Raw genomic sequence first — 8,279 nt, 5'->3', positions numbered from 1 at the left:
ATGATGTTGGGAGATTTTTGTCTGATCGCTCACAGCAAACCAACCTAGTGTGGGTGACCCTTACTAGTACAGCTTTACTGATCATGGCAATATGCAAACTTTTTCAGCCCGTTTAGGTATCCCCAAACTGTTATGATCTGTTTATGGTGTAACCTTGGTAGGGACTTTTGTTCAGAAAATGTTTGTATTCTTAAGATGGTCTCCCATCCATATATCTTCCATATTCAACGTTTCCCAACTTATTTGTACCCAGAGAGAGAGAGAGAGAGAGAGAGAGAGAGAGAGAGAGAGAGAGAGAGAGATAAATCTATATCCTCCAGTGCTATAAAATCACACGAATTTTTTATAACGACGTTTCATTTTCGTAATTAAAAATAATTGTATTGTAAAACATTCGGAATAAAAATTAATCTGAAAATGTTTCAAAAGTGCTATTATTTACTAAAATGTTAATTGATAATATTTTTTTTTATAATTTCCTCTACATTTTTATTGACACGTAATATCATACATTAATTCATACTAAAATACACAATACACAGAGATTATTTCTCTTGAACACGATGACAGTGCTCAGAATATCGAAGATATCCTGAGAATTGTTATTCGTTTAAATCCTCTTCTTATCGATCGCTGGTTAAATAGAACGTGGGGCATTTCATTTTCCAAATTCTGTATATATATATATATATATATATATATATATATATATATATATATATATATATATATATATATATATGTATATATATATATATATATATATATATATATATATATATATATATACGTATATATATATATATATATATATATATATATATATATATATATATATATATATATATATATATATATATTTATATATATCTTGAAATTTCACTGGACTTTCAAGAACCCTACTAGTAATAATTCTCAATATATATATATATATATATATATATATATATATATATATATATATATATATATATATATATATTCAAACTAATATCGGAATATTTAAGGAAATTCTCGAATAGTTTATATATCACTTTTTACACAAATAAACATTATCTTCTTTATCAAGAAATTCAAGTTATCGTCAACCGAATGAACTTGCAATTTAGCATAGAAAGTTTATTTTCCCATGGTAACCCAAACTAATATGAGCTCCCTTGTAGATATTTCGGTGGCTAAAACTCCTTTCTGTTGAAAAACATGTTGAAAAGAGCAAACGAACCGGGTTTCCCCTCCGGCTCAATATTTTTTTCTTCGAGTAATCGAGTAATTTCTTCAAGTAGCCACCGCTGCAACTCTCACGAATATAGTTTCCAATCTCGTTAAAGACGAAGGAGGCTTTCAGGTCGTTAACTGACTCTCATTCCGAGTTTCTTTGTAAGCGAAACCACTCGTAACTGACACCTATGTTCCGATGCAAGTTTCAGCATCGTAGTTTTTACTGGGATTATTGCGGCATGTTTCATTTCACTAACTATTAGTTTTTTGTTCGCAAGTTCCAAAAGTATTGTGCAGGATTTTTAAAGATATTTTCTACTTTAATTATCTTCATAGCTTACGATGTTCTAATGTTTGTAGTGTTTAAATAGCGTACCCATAAATCAATTGTTTATGGAAAGTTTTATTAATTACCCTGCCATATATTGACCAAACATAACAGTGTTCTACGGTATGCTCCAGAATTTATAGGTTACTAGTCACCATCCTCAGTGTTGACCTAACAGAATTTTGCTCGGCTTGCTGACCCAAAGGTCAGTGACGTAACGAGAGATTTGATGGTCATTCATTGAATTATTATACTAAAGTATCTGCTTCCCTGAGGAGATCAAGATCAACAAACCGTTGAGATACATAGCAGATGCATCCTTAGAGTAGGACTAAAGTGCTACCAATGTGAAAACCATACACACTCGGAAGTACAGGACTTAAACTGGTGCACCATACCATAGAGGGAAAAGCAAAAGTACTTTCGAGAGGACTGATGAACAGACACTTGAAAGTATGCTTCCTTCAATATACCGAAAGCATGAAATCGTCTCTGACGAAAGACAGCACAGACCGTACTGCCTCCATTCTAAACTTTGATAGACGAAAAAACTTGTTTAGAGGAAAGAGGTTGATGGCCAGTTTCCAGGCCGCAGTTGTTTTCTTCACAAACTGTAGAAGCCTGAAGACTCATCTTGAATGACTTCGACTGCGTTCTTCTAAAACATCCCTTACCCCTCTGCTCACATAGCAGGGCTTTCGTGGATATCGAATATTCCATCGGGAACTCTATCAGAATTAGAGATAGTGAGGCTGGCTGTCCTGGAAAGGTAGTAAGTAACTGTCCTGAATGACACTCACTACCGAAGATTCAGCCCTGTCTCTGATAAGTTGCCCAATGGTGAGAAAAGCCTCCTCCTACTCTCGTCAGAGGAAGAGGAGGAACGCCGGCATCAGTGTTTTCCTCGCCCCTCCCCTCTTCCCACCACCACCCTTCCTAAAAGGAATGGGTTTTGGGTATTCAAAAAAGGGTGTGTATTCACATGATTTTTCAGAAAGAGGTCCTGGAAGCTACAGACTGGGGTTTCGAAGCATGTGCAATGCCCTTCCTCTATCCTGATCTTGCAGACTTGGCTGCAACTGAAGGTTTGGCTACTGTCCCATTTGAAGCACCAGGCCCATGAAAGAGACAGTACTGCAAAGCAGTCCTCTATGATTCTACATCACAAGATGCCCAGAGAGATATGACACCCTGCACTGATGAATTCCTCAATGGCAATGCAATCTCCTGTGTGACTTGTTTTAAAAAGCTAAAAACCACAGCATCCTGCTTCTTCAAAACCCAATTAGTCCACAGGGTTACTGCCTGGTGGGATAAGGAGGGTTACTGCCTTCCCACAAGGGAAAACTCTAGTATTAACAACTTTATCGATGTTGCGAAGTACGTGACTGCTCCTGTGTGATGATAGAGCTAAAATATAGTGCCAAGAAAAAGGCCGAGAAGCACGTGCCTTGCCCCTTCAGTCTCTCCAATAAGAGCACCCTTTAAGAAGGCATATTGACTGGTCAACCTGCAGAGGAGCAGATGCAGCATTCTTCATCGTGTAGAATCTCCGCTGCTTAGAGAGTGGGGTTGCAGAACCTTTCTTGACCTGCTAGAATGGTGCAAATTCTCAGACCCTCAGAATTGATCATCTACTTACTCCAAGGCCAAGCCAGGTGAGATGCTACGGATAGAACTTCGATCACCTTGATACATCCTACCCCTGAGCATCATAATGCTGCCAAAGTCGAGGGTGAGGTACCATGCTTTGGAGACTCTGGTCTCTCCTTGAATAAGACCACTCTATCACAAGGACCGACCCTGGAACATAAGAGGGGACTGATGAAGGCCCAGGTAGGGTAATGGCAACGGGAGAAGACCTCCTGCCATGGGACTCCACAGAACCACTTCCGAATTTTATCCATAGTTTGCCCAAAGCTTTGTTTTTCTATGCTAGAGGCTGCTATGGTGACAACGTCAATGCATGAACCACAAATGATTGTATTTGAGATATCTTCGTGGCTTGCAGCATACGCAGCATACAAAAGGAATCTAGCATCTGCCTCTTTGTGAGGCATCCTTGTAGATCATCAGTGCTCTGTTCAGCTTAGTTATAAATTGAAGCATCCCTTTTGTTTTGGTCAAAATAATGCATGTTATATCATCTGCTTGAGATGAAAAGATTATCTTTGCCAAATATGCAAATAGTTCAGTTTTGTTCTGGTCATTCCTAAGGAAGTTGGCCCAACTGCAGAAAGTTTTTGCAGTGCTAATCCCTATGCAGCAGCAAAGTCCTGTGCCTCCTTTTGTCTAGTTTGCATTTTCATACTATCTGTACGATACGCATCAAATACAATGTGTGTTTGTTTGTACTTCTGTATGTGCTTCTGTACCTTGGACAGTCTTTGTTTGCACAAATCATAAAGTTCTACCATTGTAAATGGCAGCACCCATCCGTGGTCAACTTCTTGTCTCTTATGGGCATCTCAAGCTCAGCTAAAACATCGGCATATGTCTCTTGTCTGTACTGTACATAATCACCACCAATTTTCTGGGAATCTAGCCAGGCTCTTCCCCTGCTGTACACATCTCTTGGGCAAGATGAGTGATACATATGGTCATGGGAAATGATGTCTCTAGTACTAAGTTTGACCAGAAGTAGGTTGATGGCACATCAGTGCAGCTTTTTTGGGTGAAGGCAATGCCATAGCCAATCGTAAAACTTTTATTGATACTGGTTTGTCGCAAATGTAGTAGATTCTTTTTCTCAATCTTAGATTCTTCAGCATGCTCTTCACGTCTTCTGGCTACTAAGTGTGAAATATACTGATGGGGCATCATCTTATTCTGCCTTACACAATAACTTCCCTTTCCTTCTCAGTTTTGTGGTTTTAAACTTCAGCATACATGCTTCATGATATGTATTTTTTTTAAAGGTCTGCAGAATTCCATCATCTTCATCAAGCATTTTGGACTAAAATGGTATATGCTTTGCACTTAACTTATACAATTCACGAATCTTTGTAGCAAGGGTAATACAGTCAGCACCATACGGATCAACTAGTCTTTTACGTGTGTCCTCTTGGCTCATATAAGAAAGCTTCCAGTTAGTCATACTATCTGCCTTCAGGAAAGACGTCGACTTCTATGATTGTGCTGTCATTGCTTTTGAGCTACTGTATAGGCCATGGGGTTTATCATTTTATCACCTATACAAAATATATGCACTTTCAGATAAGGGTTACAGCTAGGCTCAGATATGTCATAATCCTACCCCTATCCCGTTCATTCATCCATTGCTAATTAATTCCTGTGGGATCTCTACACCTAGAAGACTAAATCCCCATTTGAATGGGGTTGACTCTCCTGTTGTGGCATACCCTCTCAATTCAGGTTAGTTGTTTAACTTTGAACTAGGGCTATCTAAACATCACTTGGGAATCTAATGAAAAATCTCTACCATTAGCCAGCACTGAGCGCCATGCTTAGTCTCACAGCCCTATTACAATTACATTTAGCTAATTATCCACTTTTTTAGAATGAAGATGAAAATTAATTAAGTTAGCTTAATGAATTTTTAACCTGCAAAAATAAACTGATGAAGATAACAAGTTAACCCCGAACCCATGTATTGCCTGACTTTCACCATGACTATATAGCTAAGTACCAATTTTTGGCTTTTTGTCGAACATTTTTGGTATAGTGACAGCCATCTTAGATATTTCTAGGCAGCAAATTATGTAACTAAGGAAGTAAAGATTTGCTTTCAATATTTTAACATAAACTGATAGTGACTGAGAATTTAGAACTTGGTTAACCAATTGAATGTCAATATTCAGAAGTCCACAAGAAGCCATTTTGAAAACCTGTCGGCCATCTTAGAAAATGGCAAAATTTGGTGTGACTGAAGGTTCAGTTCTGACGTGTTAATACGTTTTTTATAATCATTTACCGTTCTTGTTAACTAATTATTCCAATTTTTAAATAAATTATGTCAACAACACCCATATTTTTGTATTTCATGAATGATTATATATACACACACATATATATATATATATATATATATATATATATATATATATATATATATATATATACATATATATATATATAAATATATATATATATATATATATATATATATATATATATATATATATATATATATATATATATATATATATATATATATATATGTGTGTGTGTGTGTGTGTTTGCATCAACTTTCAAATGTTGTTCAAACGATTTACTGCAACTTTTCCATAAGACCTACTACTTTATACGTACCTAAATATGTATTTTCTCTTGGGAAAAATATTCAACTTATCTAAAAGATGGCAAAATGTTGGTCACTTAATAAGGTATATAAACTCTCTTCCTTAGCACTAGACAACAAACAGGTTTTTCCTTATTTTCTGAATAATTCTCTCCCCACATCTGTTCTCAACAGATAAGAAACTCACTTTGCATAAGTGCTTTTCGGAGGAGTTACTTCCTTCATATGAAAGTTAATTTATTCAGTCTGCTGGAAGATTTTTCAGGGGATTATTCGCTGTTTTGCTTACGCGAAAAAAAGTTTTCCGAAGGAAAACAGGAATCTTTAACAACATAGTAAATGATGGATCAGAAACCACACATTATTGCAAAAAAATAGTAATTGATCAGCATCTACACCGAAACAAAATATTATAATCTTAAAATTAGAATTAATAGCATCTTCAATACTGAGTTGTTAAACACTTGTCGGCTGCCTGCATAACACCCACTTGCTTAATTCATGGTAGGTTCCTTTGGCAAAAGTGCAACATTGATAAGCTTCACGTGTAATTAAGAGCACTAACGACAGACCATATTCCTGAGAGAAGGTTTCCTGATTTCGGCCAGAGCCACTATATTCCACTTGCATAGAAACCCGCGGTATCTGTTGGTGTGAAATTCATTCTGCTTGGCCACAGAGGGAACAGATAACATCCCTTGTATGTCAAAGGGTACTCAGTGAGAACAGGATAAGACAGCGTTATCAATGAGGTATATTCGCTGTAAACTAGATAAAGTGTCTTATAGGTCAAAGATTCTTACTTGAAAGTTTCCTGCTGTTTTTAAAGATTTTTAGGGAACAGGTATTAATACTGAAAATGCACGAATAATTTCAATAAAAAGGTATTCATCCAACTATGTGAATTTCCAAACAATCAGGAGTCCATTTGGGAGATATATAAGAAAGAGTCAGGGGAATATGAAGTACATAAAAACAAAGCAAAGTCGATAACTATATTGCTATATAACTTGTACCACACGTGTTTCGTACACGCTCGTACACTGTAATGTGTTTGATTATTATCTTATCACTTGCTCTTCCATGTACTGTTAATAAACCAACCTGTATAAATCTGATAATTTTGTTTGAATTTTTCTGGCGTTCTTGCTCGCAAGTCCTAATATTTAAGCGCCTCGATGTTTGTTTAATAAAGTTTAGTTGCATTCACCTCACCTCTCAGTTACAACCTAACTGCTCGCTCGCACAAACTAATGCAAAATAAGTCTACAAAGTAAAACGCTTAATCAAGTGACACAGCTGCTCTTTAAATGGATAAAACAAATCCTTTTAATATTACAGAATTTTCTAAAAGATATAAATCATCACCATCTTGAAAAAGAAGGAAAATTAAATTTCTATCTTACTCTTTCGGGCCTTTTTTTGAAGGAAAGTTTCATTAATACCTTCAACATATTCCACATAGATTTTACATAATAAGACTTAGATTTTTAGAACTATCTAATATACACTGTTCACAAGAAATCCCCCCCCCCTCTCTCTCTCTCTCTCTCTCTCTCTCTCTCTCTCTCTCTCTCTCTCTCTCTCTCTCTCAGTGGTTTAAATATATATGTCTTTCCTTATTAAATGAGCCTGTCTGGTATCACTTTAAGATATCGCCAAAAGTATTATAAGCCTTAAATTGATTTTAATACATATCTGCAAATCAGTTCAAACTTCAATAAGCGATTTTATCTTTAAGGAGAAATCAGATAAAACCTATTTTCAAGTACCTCAACACACATTGCTAACAACAATTCGCCGTTTCTGTTTAATCAGGATAAGAAGAGAAAATTTTCGTAAAACGAGAAAAGCTGTTTGCAATAGAAGGAAAAACCTATTTTGGAAGTAGTGGTACAATACCGTTATGGTTTTCCCATATCACAGGACATTGATCAATATATCCATTTTCTATTGAATTGCTTTCTTTGATTTTTACTTTTTAACATCTTTCTTCCCTTGTTTAATTCTATATTAATCCTTTTTTGGGTGGAAGACTGATCTGCTAGTATTTAATACTACTACTACTACTACTACTACTACTGTACTACTACTACTACTACTACTACTACTACTACTACTACTACTAATAATAATAATAATAATAATAATATTTGTTATCATTATTAAAGTCATTATTTTCTCAATCAACTATTTCCTGAGGAAAAAAAAATCCAATTTCGGTTATTCCAAAAAATTGATAATAAAGTATTACGAATTTGGTTTAAAAATTATTAGTACTTAAGTTTTCCTTCATTAAACTTTAACATTCTTGTATATTTTCAAAGACCCCAACTTCCAAACTTAGCTAAGTTCAACTTCTATATTTCAAACTTGTCTCTCGTGTAAAAAGTTCAGTTGAAAGTTAATTTCCCTGGAGGGCCTAAATGGCAGTTGAAGCAAAATGGGAGATTAAAACACGTTTAAAATTAA

The sequence above is a fragment of the Palaemon carinicauda genome, chromosome 15 (genome assembly GCF_036898095.1).
Source record: "Palaemon carinicauda isolate YSFRI2023 chromosome 15, ASM3689809v2, whole genome shotgun sequence".
NCBI classification, from domain to species: Eukaryota; Metazoa; Arthropoda; class Malacostraca; order Decapoda; family Palaemonidae; genus Palaemon; species Palaemon carinicauda.
The sequence above is the reverse complement of the archived record's forward strand: the minus strand, read 5'-3'. Positions refer to the sequence as shown.